Source organism: Pezoporus flaviventris, unplaced genomic scaffold, assembly GCF_033815535.1.
Source record: "Pezoporus flaviventris isolate CSIRO_AGI_PZ_B2104156 unplaced genomic scaffold, CSIRO_AGI_Pfla_v1 ptg000036l, whole genome shotgun sequence".
Taxonomy (NCBI): domain Eukaryota; kingdom Metazoa; phylum Chordata; class Aves; order Psittaciformes; family Psittacidae; genus Pezoporus; species Pezoporus flaviventris.
Genome location: NW_026892584.1, coordinates 45,010,129 through 45,023,141, shown reverse-complemented (window position 1 = coordinate 45,023,141; position 13,013 = coordinate 45,010,129). Strand labels below are relative to the sequence as shown.

The 13,013-nt window shown below is 46.1% G+C and overlaps 1 long non-coding RNA gene across 1 annotated transcript; it reads left to right on the top strand.

Annotated features, from left to right (window-relative positions):
- The first annotated feature begins 2,902 nt into the window (after nt 1-2,902).
- On the top strand, nt 2,903-10,389 carry LOC133274681 (uncharacterized). The gene is made up of 3 exons (XR_009745208.1): nt 2,903-3,126; nt 9,790-9,906; nt 9,997-10,389. It is a non-coding gene; the product is annotated as an uncharacterized LOC133274681 (long non-coding RNA).
- Nucleotides 10,390-13,013: the final 2,624 nt, after the last annotated feature.

The window sequence follows — 13,013 nt, the reverse complement described above, 5'->3', positions numbered from 1 at the left end:
TTTATATTTCTGATCGCTCTAAACCATTTAAAATCAGATTTATTATAGCACTGACTATGCTAAGCAATCTTGCATTAAAAAGACAAAAAAAAAAAGAAAGGGGGGGGGGTAGCTGCTCTTTTGTTGTCTGCCTGTCCGGGCTTTATCTTGCACAGTATACATTTAAAGTCTTATCTTTTCAAATAATATCACTGTCAATAGAGATTTTGATCCCAGGTCATGGTTCTGTTTAATTTCCACTGCATTAAAACATTGTGTGCTTCAGCTGGGTGGAGATTTCTAAGCAGGTGTCCCTGGCAGAGGGGAAAGCTCCTCTTCAGATGAGGATGGGAGGTGATCTCTTCTGCTTCCATGGCAAGAGGAAGGGAAGGGGATGGTATGGGGTGGGGTGCGATAAAGCATCTGCTGTTCATGTTGACAGAGGTCCCCTTCAGCCAGGAAAGCAATGCTGGTTTATACTGGTGAGGGATCTGTTTCCCTGCACACTCTGCCCCCTCAGAAAGGGGACAGAGAAGAGCAGCTAGACTTGGATTGAAGAATTTGCTCTGGGCTAATCAGGGGTTGGAAATGCTTCTTGGAGCCAGCTGGGGAAAGATTAGCTGACCTTTTGGCTGTAAATTATCGCCAGCTAGTAAGTCCTGATTGTGTGCTGACAGAAGAGGGGAAGATGGGTCTTTGCAGCAGAAATTGTGTTGAATGTTAAAAAAAAATACAATCAATTTCAGGAACACTGGAGTAAGTAAGCCTGTCGTTCATTCAGCTCTTAGTCACAGAGTAGGTGCTTCTGTGTCTTCCTTTTCTATCTCTGCTTACAGAAGTGATATTACTGAATTAATTATGACATCCTTGTGAAGAGCTAAAGAATTGCTCAAGTCCTCTATTCAGCGGTAGGGAAATGTCAGATTCATCTCACAGTAAATTTAAAATTACACCAACCTGAACTATCGCTACTGACAGCATAATAATAAGTCAGGTAATCAAAATCAATTAAATTCCAGTGCCTTCCTATTGTCCTAGAAAATTCAAATTTGAAATTAGTTTGAGTTCATTTGACTTCTCAATAGAAGAAGCAGAGTTTCAGAGATAATTTGAAACAAGTATATGGCCATGACTGATCATTTCTCAAACTGCAAAGACAAGAGGAGCTGAGTGCATGCACATGCATGTCAGTGCATACCAAATACCAAACACAACCAGACACTCGAAGTCAATGGAGTGACTTGTTTGAGGTTGTTGTGTTGGCATATGTCAGCTGGGACTCTGCCTGCCAAGACTCTTTTGGATGAGATATAGATCAGGAGAATGCCAAACGAAGTGTGCATCCATTCCCACCATGTAAGAGGGAGAAGGACTAAGCCTGGTACACGCTCCTCTGCAGGACCTCCATGGAGCAAGCAGAGGAAGTGGAGCTCTGTGTGTCCTACCAGCAGTGATATGCCCAGATACGCTATGCATGGGACACCCATCTTCCAGATCACAAGAAAACAGGCTTGTCCAGGAGCTACAGATGCTGCCAAAATTAATGTGTTCCCACAGCACTTCACCTTGGTTTTGGCACTGGCTGAGTCTTTGAGTCACCTTCAATAGTAGGACAGGGCATGGGCTGGAGTAAGCAACTGCCCAGGTGGTGGTAGCATGAGCATGAGGCTCTCGGGAGCAGTGGTATCCATCCACGGACACAGTCACAGCTGGGAGGCACAAAAGGAATTTTTTGCTTAAGGAAGTTTTATCTTGGAGAAAGGTGCTGAGCAAAGCCCAGGCTGAGTGTCTGGGGCTGATCTAGGTTAGTGTTGTGGTGGTAACTTCAGTGCAGCCACTAGCACCAATCTGGCTTTCCAGAAAAGTTTGTCTTGCCCAACCACTTTTCCCAAGTCACAAGTGGCACTCTTCTTCCAGGGAAGACCCCTACTGCTGCCTGGAGAAACTTTTTTAATAATAATTGAAAAAATATTATTTCTAAACACTCTTCTATCTGCCAGTATCTGCCTACAGAGTTAGGATCTTTGGAAAAGGGATTTCCTCTCTGGGCATGCTACCTTGCACAGGTACTATTTTACTTACTGCTTTTAAACTTTTTCTGAGCTTTGCTGGCTGGACCCTTGGTTATGAGGGTAGGCTGAGTCTGATATCTCACCTATTTCCATAAGGAGGGTGCTCAGTAGTATAATCCCCCTGGTACCTTAGATGCAGGAGTTGCCCCCCCCACAGTAACCTGTTGTTTGGTTTGGGAGAGCAGGAGGTTTGGTTTGTTTTGCTGTGTGGCTTCTATTCCTGCAGTAATCCCAATTCCGGCCCATTGGATTTTAGAATGCTGTGGTGCCTCTTTGGGATCACAGGTGCATGTGCCTGAGTGAGGCCCATGGCATGTGGTGGAACACCCCAAAGGCTCAGGGATAAAAACCTGTGTGCCAAGATGTGGTCGTGGACATGGAGGAAGGAAGGAGCAACTAAGTCAAAAGGGAGGAGTGTGACCCAGAAAGAGCAGACAAGCTGGGCTCTCTGCTCTTGCTACCAGCAGTTTCAGGCACAGGATTATGGTTCTCCCAGTCTCCCCTGAAGCGCAGAGCTCTCCCCCTCTCTCCGTGCTGCAGCTGACACCTGGCACCCCTGCGGCTGCTGATACACTCCCTACGTCCTTCCGCCTGCCCCGAGGGGAGGCGAGGTTGTACTGCCGGGCTGTACCCCCAGCAGCTCTGGCGTTTCACACCCCATCCCCTGCCGCAACGCCCCAGGCAGCTCCTCACCGCCTTTCCAGCTCCAAGCCGCGGCATCTCCTCCATCCTCCGGCTCACCCGGCGCTGCGCGTCCCTCTGGAGGGACCTCCCCCTCCCTTTTTTCCTCCCTCCCCGCGGCCTCGAGTCGCGCCAGTGATGGAGAGAGCGTCACGGTCTCCTAGCAACGCTCCCAGCAACTCTCCTAGCAACCGGGCAACATCTGCTCCCGCTGGACCAATCCGCGCGGGGCACATCTGGGCACCCACCTCCGCGAGCTGCAGGGACCCGCAGGAGCTGCCACCGCCACCACCGCCACCACCACCACCGCCACCACCTCCTCCAGGAGCAGCAGCGCTCCCGGCAGCGAGAGCCGGACGGGGAGCAGCCCCCCTCTGGAGCCGGGGCTCGCTGGGTGAGTGCCGTTGAGTTGTTGCTGTGCCAGTGGCAGCAGCCGTGGGGTTGTCCGCGGGGCTTTGCAGGCGGGATCTGCCCAAACAGCTTTAGCAGGTGGCTGTCGGTGCGGAGTAAGTTTTGTATTTGTGAGCTCTCGCCTTTGGTGCATTGTGGAAGAGGGCAAAGAGCTGAGAGGGAGGCTAGCTGCTCGTCCTGCAGCTCTGCTGGCTGTGGGCAGAGGTGCCTACTGCTCTGCCAGATGCTGGCATGCTCTACAGAAGGTCATTTTAATCAGAGTCATCTTTTTACAGTCAAAGCTGAACTCTGAAAAGTAACCATACCTACTCTTTCTTTGCCTGTTAATGAAGTACCAACCTCTAGGATGAGGCAACTATCTAAATACAGTTGTCTTATAGCTGTGAGATGCAACGTATGTGCTCTCTTTTTCTTTTCCTCTTGCAGGATTTAGACCTGCTTATTTACATTCATATTCATAAAAAGTGTGAGTGCCTCTGCATACACATGTAAAAGTGCAGAGTTTGGACATGCATGTGCATATCTGTGATTGTTTGTCCCCCGGAGTGGGAAATATTCTTACTACAGCGTGCCAAACTCTCCCCCCAGAAGGGAATGCATTGGCCAGATGCTGATGCATCTACTTGCAGCCTAGAAACAGTACCATACATAAGGCAAACACTGAAACATGCATGCTGCAATAATTCTGTTAAATGAAAACTGCAATCTGACTTTCCCCAGACCTGTATTACTCTACCGGCAGTGTGGTGTGTATGATAGAAAATTAATACTACTACTCAAAATAATGGTGTGGTTTTAATAGAAACCCTTTAGCCTTCCTCCGAGGCTGAAAAGAGTTATGGAGAAAATAATGTGCCACTTTAAGGGGTAGTGTTGAGGGCAGTAATCATGTTCTAGCTCAGGAAACTTCCGGATATTTAGAGGAGCAAGCTGTATTTTTTTTGTGGCGTTTACTCTGAGAGGATTACAGTTATAGCTCTGAGAGACTGAAATGATTTTTCTTAATGGTTTATTTTGCTTTTCTGATGTTTGAAATAGAGTCCAGGAAGCAAGGTCAAAGTTAGAGAATTGGATGTGACATCAGAACCCTTATTTTCTCCCCTCAGGACTGCTGAAATAGCACTTTCGTCTCTTGTGGTCCAGTTACTTGCTGTGTATGTTCTGACTTTGCCACCTGAACCATGTGTGTTTCTCCTTGACCCACCATGACAGGTAACCACCCAGCAGAGCTGTGTTGCCAAAAATGCTCACTGAGCCTGTGTGAGGAGGAAATCTTACCAGAACTGCTGAGGTTATCCCTTTGCAGATTGACTTCTCATCCTCAGATAGCTAACAAGTTTGCAGACTTCAGCTGGTCAGGCTTGCCATCAGTGAGGGGTATTACTTGGATCAGTGTGGAAAGGGGGCAAAGCTGGAAACATGAATTTATTCTATTGATAAAAGCAGCAGGACTACAGGGAGCAAGACAGGAACAGTCGGTCATTAAGTCTCATGTCTTTGTGCACTCATGAGAGCTATTCAGGTCTTTGTGCCTTACACACATGTGTGCCCAGGGAGAATCTGCAGTTAAGGTATATCTGCAAAGCAATTAGGAAACTAAAAGAAAGGCAGTTTTAAAGTGCAAACCCTGCAGCTCCAGCCAGCAGACAACAGCGCAGCTGTGGGTCCCCAGCTTTCTGAGGGTCAATTAAAGGGGGCTTTCTCTGCCTGAGTGAGGAATAAGACTCGATACTCTGGAAGGACAGAAATCGATTGGCAGTCTGTGTGAAGTCCTGGGGCTGACATGTGTTTTCAATCCACATGCTTACCTGCCTGTGGTCTGGTAGCTTTGCATTATCAATTGGGAGTCCCACAGTGGGACCAGCTGCTTTTCCTGCCCCAGAAGATGGGAAATACAGCAGCGTAGCATATGAAATAGAGGAAGGTTTCGGCTGAGTACCCTCTAATTGCAAGTGCTGCTAAGGTTAGAGATGGGGGAATTTATCACTGCAGTTTGACAGCAGTAGGAAGGACATGATGATAAGCCTTGCCATGCCAAAGTCACGTCTCCTGCTGATAACAAATGACAATTTCTGTGTGCTTAGAAGCCTAAGGTTCTCTATTTGTGCATGCAAGAGGTGTTCAGAAATGGTTTCCATCTGAGCCAGCTTTAGCTTGCATATTGATTATTCTCCTTTACACTGCGATAGGAAACCCTGCAGGGCACCAGCACATTTGACTCACCGCCTTCCGCGCGCAGTGTTGGAAGGTCTGTGCTTACCCCCTGCAGATGTCTGCATCAACAAGCCAATAGTACCAGCTTGTACAACCCCTTTCACTGCAGCACTGAGCAGGCAGGGATGATTTTCTTCCTGAAGAGAGACAAGTATAGGACCATTCCCAGGGTCTCATGCATGAGATCTGGGGCAGAGCTGCTGTGCAGACCTGGGGCTTCCAGATCCCTCTCTGTTGCTTGGGATGGAAAAGAACAAGCTTTGTGTTTGTTTTTTTCCTTGGCTGTTCAATCATTTGTTAAATTCTGTCTTGCCTCCTGTCTGAGCTATCTTACAGCCCTGTGGAAATCACCTGGCACTAATTCATGCCAAAGAGGGGCTCCTGTCACTGGGGTGATGCAGGAGCACAGGGACCAGATGAAGAGTACTTCTTGCAATTTACAGTTCAACTATGAAGTTGCCATGTTATAAATCTATTTACAGTCCAATTTAGATAAGATAACCCTCTGTCCAAACATGCCTGATAACTCTGTGGGTACCACGCATACAGTACTGTAATTATTCCTGTAGAAATAAATAGGAGCAGGCATATTTTACTCTACTGAAAGTACAATTAAAACCCTCATGAAGCTGCATTTGAGAGATCCGGGCTTGAGACAGACACATCTATTCCCTCACTGCCACGCATGGGATTTATGTTTCAAACTTCAATTAGTGTTAATGGCAGCTACAGCCGCTGTCCTCCGATGTGCAGTGAATTCAGAGCAGGCTCCCATCGACGGGGTGTAAACACTGGCCAGCATGAGCCGGCAGTGCCTGCCCTGTGGCTCCTGAGCCCTGACAGTGCTACCTCCCTTTGCCAATTTTACTGAGCCCTTAGTGACTGGCAGAGGGCTCACAGCAGAACGCTGGTGGGATGCTGAATGTGCTTTTGAGAGGTACATCCAGGCTGGAAGGACAAACTGCACTCTCTGGACTCAGTGCTACACTGGTTAGTCCCCATGGGGATATTTGGCCCTGTGCCTTGACTTGTGGTGTAGTGCTGAAAAAATGTAATGTGATTAAGATGTATCTGTCTCTGAGCTTGACTGAGGCAGAGGCAGTGACTCATACCACCTTGCTGTAACTGTCAAAACACTTGGCTTGTGAGAATAGCCTTCTACACAAAAAGCACTGATTCAATATGTTTATATTTAAACAAAACACTAAGGGTCTGATTCACTGCGGCATTACTACAGCCTTGTATGCCTGTAACTCCAGCTGAGCAGCACAGAGCCAGTCTGCTCTGACTTTGAAGATAACTGTTAGAGAAAGGCTTGTTCCCTGCAAGTCTCCTGCAGGGAGTGATGCCCCTTGTATACTTTAACATCAGTGCTGGTGTCGAGGGCACAGTGCAAGGACATATAGCTCAAGCTATCATTCCCCTGCACATGCAGACAGATGTGTGGACATTACCAGCAGCCGCAAAAGATGACAGTGGGAATGAGGTGATAGGATGGCAGCTACACTGAGCACAAGAACAGAGCTTGAGCTTCTGTGTAGCAGCCCTGTGATGGGACTTGTTTGCCTTCAGGTCACTTTCTCATCCTGTTGCTACAGACATGCAGGCAGCACCCCTTCCCTGCCAGAGAGAGGAGGTGGAACCACCTGTAGGAGCTGCTGGGCTGGGGAAGTGAGTGCCCCAAGCCCTGCAGATTTGGAATTGCTGGAATTTGCTGACAGCAATCCTGGTGGCGAGCAGTTTGTGGCTAATTTGTTCTTAGAGTGTAGCCTTTTACTTACAAGTGGGCACATGTTTAAAACCAACCTTCTAGCCCAGAGATGCTCTTGGTCCTCATTTGCTGGTTGTTTCCCTTCCTTGCTACTAAACCAGGTTATGTGGGCTTGTTTTAACTTTGCCACTTTGTCTGGTGTAAGTCTTTAGGAATTTAAATATAGCCAACCACTTTGCTCCTGAGGGGTATGTCCCAGGCTGGCCCTGATGGGAAAAGGGGGTGCCAGTTGGATGCTCGATGAACCCACTGCCGGGGTGTTCATATGTGTCCCCCTGCAAAATACTGTTCTTACCATCTGCTTCCACCAGCCAGCATCAGTTCCCAGCCTGTGGCATGTGCTCCAATACAGCCCTCCATCTGAGAAATCAGGGTGTCAGCACTCTAGTGGCTCCTTGTGTTGTCCTGGCTCCCTGCTCTTTGCTGGTGTCTTCAGGACCACCCCTGCTCAGGGGATGCTGAAAGTCCCACTATCACCCTCCATTTCTGGGGCATGGAAAGGAATTCCAGTGGCCAGGAGCAGCAAAGGAAAGGTTTGCATAGAGCTGGCAGAGCTGAGGGACAGCACCACAGAGCTGTGATGCTCTGCATGCTGTGGTTGTCTGTCTTGCCCCTGCACTTGGGCTGATTTTCTGCTTGCACACACATAGTGCTGGGTCTGTACTTCCAGCCTTTTCACCGAAAACCACTAGGGAGCAAACTTTAGCATTTAGAGGCTTGGTTTGAAGGGGAAGGATGGGCCCATGGTTGGCTCATCAACCTATACGCTGGGTTTGGCTCCTTTCAGAGCCCTGACAGCCTGGGTGGCTGCAGGAATGTCACTTCATCTTCTATACCTTTGTCTTCTGCAGAGTAGTGTAAGGAAAACTGTAATGTTCTCCTGTGCCATGGTGCTGGGAGGATAAATGCATTTGTGATTGCTCTCAGATAACACAGCAGTCAGATTTTCATGTAGGAGAAGCTAATATCAGAGTAATTAAATGTTCAGGATGTCCAGGCTCTGGTGAAAATTAAGTACTAGAATAAAACTTGGAAGCAGTTAAGGTTGCTGCCTATGAATTTAAACCGGTGTTTGCAGCAATTCAGTGCTAACAGAGTGGAGAAAATGTCAGCTGTACCTGTAACCTTGAGCTGAGGTCTGTGCAGAGAGCACCTCTGGTGTGTGCTGTGATCCAGGTCGACTGAAATGTAGCATTGTCCCACTGCAAGAGCAATGGTCCCTCTCCTGGAGAAATGCTGCTGTTTCAGGCAATCTATGTTGGGCTGGGCTCCAGAGCAGGGCTGGGTGTCTTGCCTCCAAATAAGGCGTTAAACCACCAGTCAAGAGTTTTCTGCCCAGATTTGTAGCATCCTTTATGGGAAACCTCCACACCTCCCTGAAATTTAGGGAGAAAATAGAAGAAGATTCTCCTACGAAGAGATTTCTTCTTCAGTCCCTTCTTAAGAGTTTTTGATGTACAGAAGGAAGGAAGAGCACATTACTCCTTCCTACCAGTGAAGGAGAGATGCCACCAGTCCCTGAAATAGTTGTGTGGGTATCTTTTCACTTCCACCTGCTGGTAAGACTCAAGGAGCCCTCCAGGCTCCATGGCAGGATACTTCCAGGGACATGAGGTCTGTGTTTTGGCTATGTAATATATTTTTGCCTTTCTATTATGGCAGAGAAATAGCCCAAACCCAAGTCCTTTTTTTCCTCAGAAAACCTAAGTCTCAAATGGCCCCTAAGGAGATCTCAATTTGGGGAAGAAAGCATATCCCATAGGACCTGACTTTGAGTTATTCTAAAAGGTGCCTTAAAACATCAGCATAGTAAATAAAAAACAAAACAAAACCCACAACAAAACAAACAATCAATCAAAAGCCAACAAAACCATAGTGCATTTAAAAGCAAACAACAGAATTTTCTTACAAAAGATTGTTTGGGAGGTGATGATGCCACCTGCATTGCTCACCATTTCACAGAGGTGAGCGAGCTCAGAGCAGACCTCCACTGGGCTCTCATCACAGGAAAAAAGCCCAATAGTTCCTTCTCTTAGCCCAAGGGCTGGGCTTCTGTTCTCTGTGCCCTGAAAAACTGATGCACCCCAGAGAAAAATCAGCTCCATCACCCTCCCACCGAGATTAAGGCTTTCCTACTTCTCTGGGACGACACTACCATCTAGTGAATACTCTCTGTATTGGTTTTCTAGGGAAGCCATGGAGCTCTGTGTGTGGTGCGTAAAAATTAAAACCCACCCCTTGTCCCACGCACACCTCAGCATGCTCTGCAGACGTGTGGCCCCATCCAGGCCCCTCCTGCAGCTCATGGAGATCTTCCTGGCTTGGGCATTTCTCTGTGAGGCTGAGGCTGGCCAGCGGTAGCCCACTCGGTTGTAGAACCTGGAGACCCTGCCCAGCAATGGCAGTGTGTGCCAGCACTGTGGTTGTCACTGCGAAGCAGGGCTTGCTGTGATGGCAAGCCTCAGGGCAGTGGCTCAGAAATGCCTTCACATTTGCCAGCCTATTTTTCCAGTGGGTTGATTGCTGCATGTCAAGGCTGAGTGTCATCCTGTCTGCAACCCACCTCTGGACCTCTCCTTCCCCTACACACCCTAGGCCATGATGTTACAAACACCGTGGCAGCAAACTTTACCAAGCTCTTTTTCTTCTTGTTTTGTGCAGAGCTGATCTGATCGGGGCCTACCAAAGACATTAACGACGTCGAAAGTAGCCTACTTTAAGAGAAAATATGCAGAAGAAGAACATTTACATCAAGATTACCATGACTATTGTCCAGAAGTGAGTATCTCTCTCTCATTCCAGACCCCACCCTCCCCCTTTTTCATTTCTCAATCCTAAAGATCCATTTGCTTGCTCTTTACTCCCCAGCACGTGATACTACCCGAGGACCGGACTTGTATTTTAAAACTTTCTCTCCAGAAACTCCGATTCCTGGATGACCCTGAAACCTACCTCCGTAGGTCTGTATTAATTAACAATCTGTTGAGGAAGATTCACCTAGAGACAGAGAGGGAGAGCTATGAATACTTTAAGGAGGCTTCGTGTTGTAGGACAGCTTACTCTGATGCACGAAAACGGCTGAAGTTTATGGTACAGGAGTGCTGTTCCCAGTCGCTCTATTATGAAAAGCTGCATTCATATCGCATCGTGCCTTACTCTGCAGAGAACGCCGTTTACGGAATGGGCTACACGAACAGCCACTTGGAGCAAAATTCTCAATTGCTTATTTATAAAATGAATTAAAGCAGCTGTTAGACCCACTGATGTTTGTTTCTGAATGCTTGAACTGCTTATTGAGATGTTAAGATGAGGCACTAATTGCAGATACACATGTGATCAGAGGCAGATGTGTTCAGAGCTGAGTGGAAGGTACTTTGAATAATGCTCTGCAGTCCCCACTGTTAACCCCCTGGTTATGAAGTACCTTGACACACACACACAGAGCTAGTGCAATACGGAGGTCCTTATCCACAGAGACTGCGTGCAATGTGTTTCATAGAAACAAAGCTGTGTTTAAGTTATCTGTGTGTAGATGTTCAAATTAACTTTGCAGTTAAATTATGCCATCCCCATTGGAAGGGGAGCCCCTAAAGCAGTGGAGTAGTCTAACAGTGAGGAGCAAAATATAAGTTATTTACTACAAAGGTATAGATAGAAGGTTTCTTTGAGAAATGCTTTGACCATGAAGGAGTCAGTGCCAAAGGAAACAGCCTTTTGCTTAATATTTTCAGAGACTTAACTCAGTACTTACACGACACTCTGTACTGAGATTTGCAATGTTTTGGGTTTATTTCTTTTTTTTAATAATTGCATTCATGTTTTACTTATCTCTTAGCTGGTGTCTACTTTGCTATTTTAATACAAACCAGAATGACTCACAGGAAAGATTGTTTCTTCAACCCATCATCAGTGTTTCCTCAACTTCATCTGATTTTTTCCCTAGCTGTATCTCCCTGATACTTCTTTGCATGCTAATTTGCTCTTTGGCCAGAGATTCATATTGGTGCTAGGGAATAGACAGTTATTTCTTTTTATGTGGAACGTAAGAGGCAGAAACACAATGATAACTCTCATAGATAGAGAATGAATGTATCTAACAGATGCTAGTAAAACCTCAGAGGTTCTCCTGATGAAACTGCTCAACACTAGTAATAGTGTTTCAGGTTAAGTGAAATGTCTAATTTCAATCTGGGAATTAACCTTAGAACATGCAAATGTATAAATTCACAAGCTATGACATGGGAGATGTTCAGCAAATTGATGATTACAAGTGGAAAGTTTTATAGCTGCCAAAATGTCATGAAAATACCAAAGAGTAATATAAGGGAAAAGATGATGCTCCAGCAATGGGGTCAAAAGCAAAGATTGCACTATAACCTGGTGAAATGTGATTAACGAGCCTGTAAACTAGCTGTTACCAGTACACCTGCAGCTCACCTGAGAGTGACTTGCATCCCAGAATTGCTGAACAAATATATCAGCTGATCCAAAGCCTGTCAAAGTCCTACAGGTCTGTTGGCTTTGCCTCGCTGGCTATCAGCGCTTTAAAGCAAAAAGTAAATAAGCGCACATGCAGCTGGAGGCAGATATGTATCTAAGAACCTAATACTTGATTTTGAAAGGCTTTGCTCATGCAGATGTGGCTCATGCTATTTCTGAAGCATTATACAGTATGAACAAATACCGTTACTTGCCAGGGATGTGTGTCATGTAGGATTCCTTCTGCAACCCTAGTCATGTGTGCTGCACCTATCATCGCATATCTCAGGCACATAATTAGTGCAGGAGAAGAGACAGGCAAAAGCAAGAGGTGAGAAGAGCAAAGTTAATTCTGACATCAGTAGTCAGAAGCCAGTACAGGTTTAGGAGAGAGAAGGAAACAGTGAAATCCAGATATTTATGTAAAAAAAAAAGGGCAACAGTCTAAACAAGGACAACCTGCAAACTGGAGAACGTAAACAGTACAGATATTGTGGGAAGGCTGGAAAAACAGGGCAGTGCTGTTTGGGAGGTGCTATTAGTCATGATGAATGTTAGGGTTTTGTTTTTATTTTGAGACAAGTCATATTTACTTGTCTCTTACAAAAGGGTGTCTTTAAACCCTTGGTCAGCGTAATTCGGTGCCAGAGCTGCTTGGTTGTGTGTGGTTATATTTCTGCTATCCCTGGGCTTGCACAAGCCCGAAATCCTGTGAGTGTTTAAGCTGGTATGAGGGCTGTTGTGAGAGGTGCCATTATACGCCAGGGAGCTCTCTGGCCTCAGGTGGCTGCTTGCATGCCTCATGCAGACTTAGGGGCGGGGTAGGGACCTTAGAAGACCACAAGGTAGTAAAGGAAAATCTTCTGATTTTTTAAACTATGTAATTTTCCCCTCAGAAGTGATCTGATTTATGCACATTTTTTTTCTTTGTGTCCATTTTTGCCTGAGTTCATAATGATCTAGCAGCTACATGAAATGCTAGAATGCTGGTTTTTTTTTTTCTCTCTCCCTGACCTACTTTAATATATTCATAGGATGGTTCTGGCCTGAATAAACAAAACTTTTTACATAAAATTAATCATGTTTCAATGGAATGAAAAAGCTCAGTAGGATTAAAGCCTTTGACCTCACCTGAAAAAACCCATTGCCCCTGTCAGATTGATCGTTGAAGAGCAACTTTGTTGCCCGCTGGAAGAGGCAGATACTTTCTTGCCCATAGAAAGCTTCTAGGTAAGGTGTTACGACATCTGAACAGATGTAACAGACAAAAATCTGATCAGATAACAACACTCTTTGGGCTACCTGTGAAAGAGGACAGTATTTGACTTATTTGACTCATATTTTTCTCATGTGTTGTTTTCTTGAAAAAAAAAAAAAGTCTGATTTTTTTAAATTATATTTTTTTA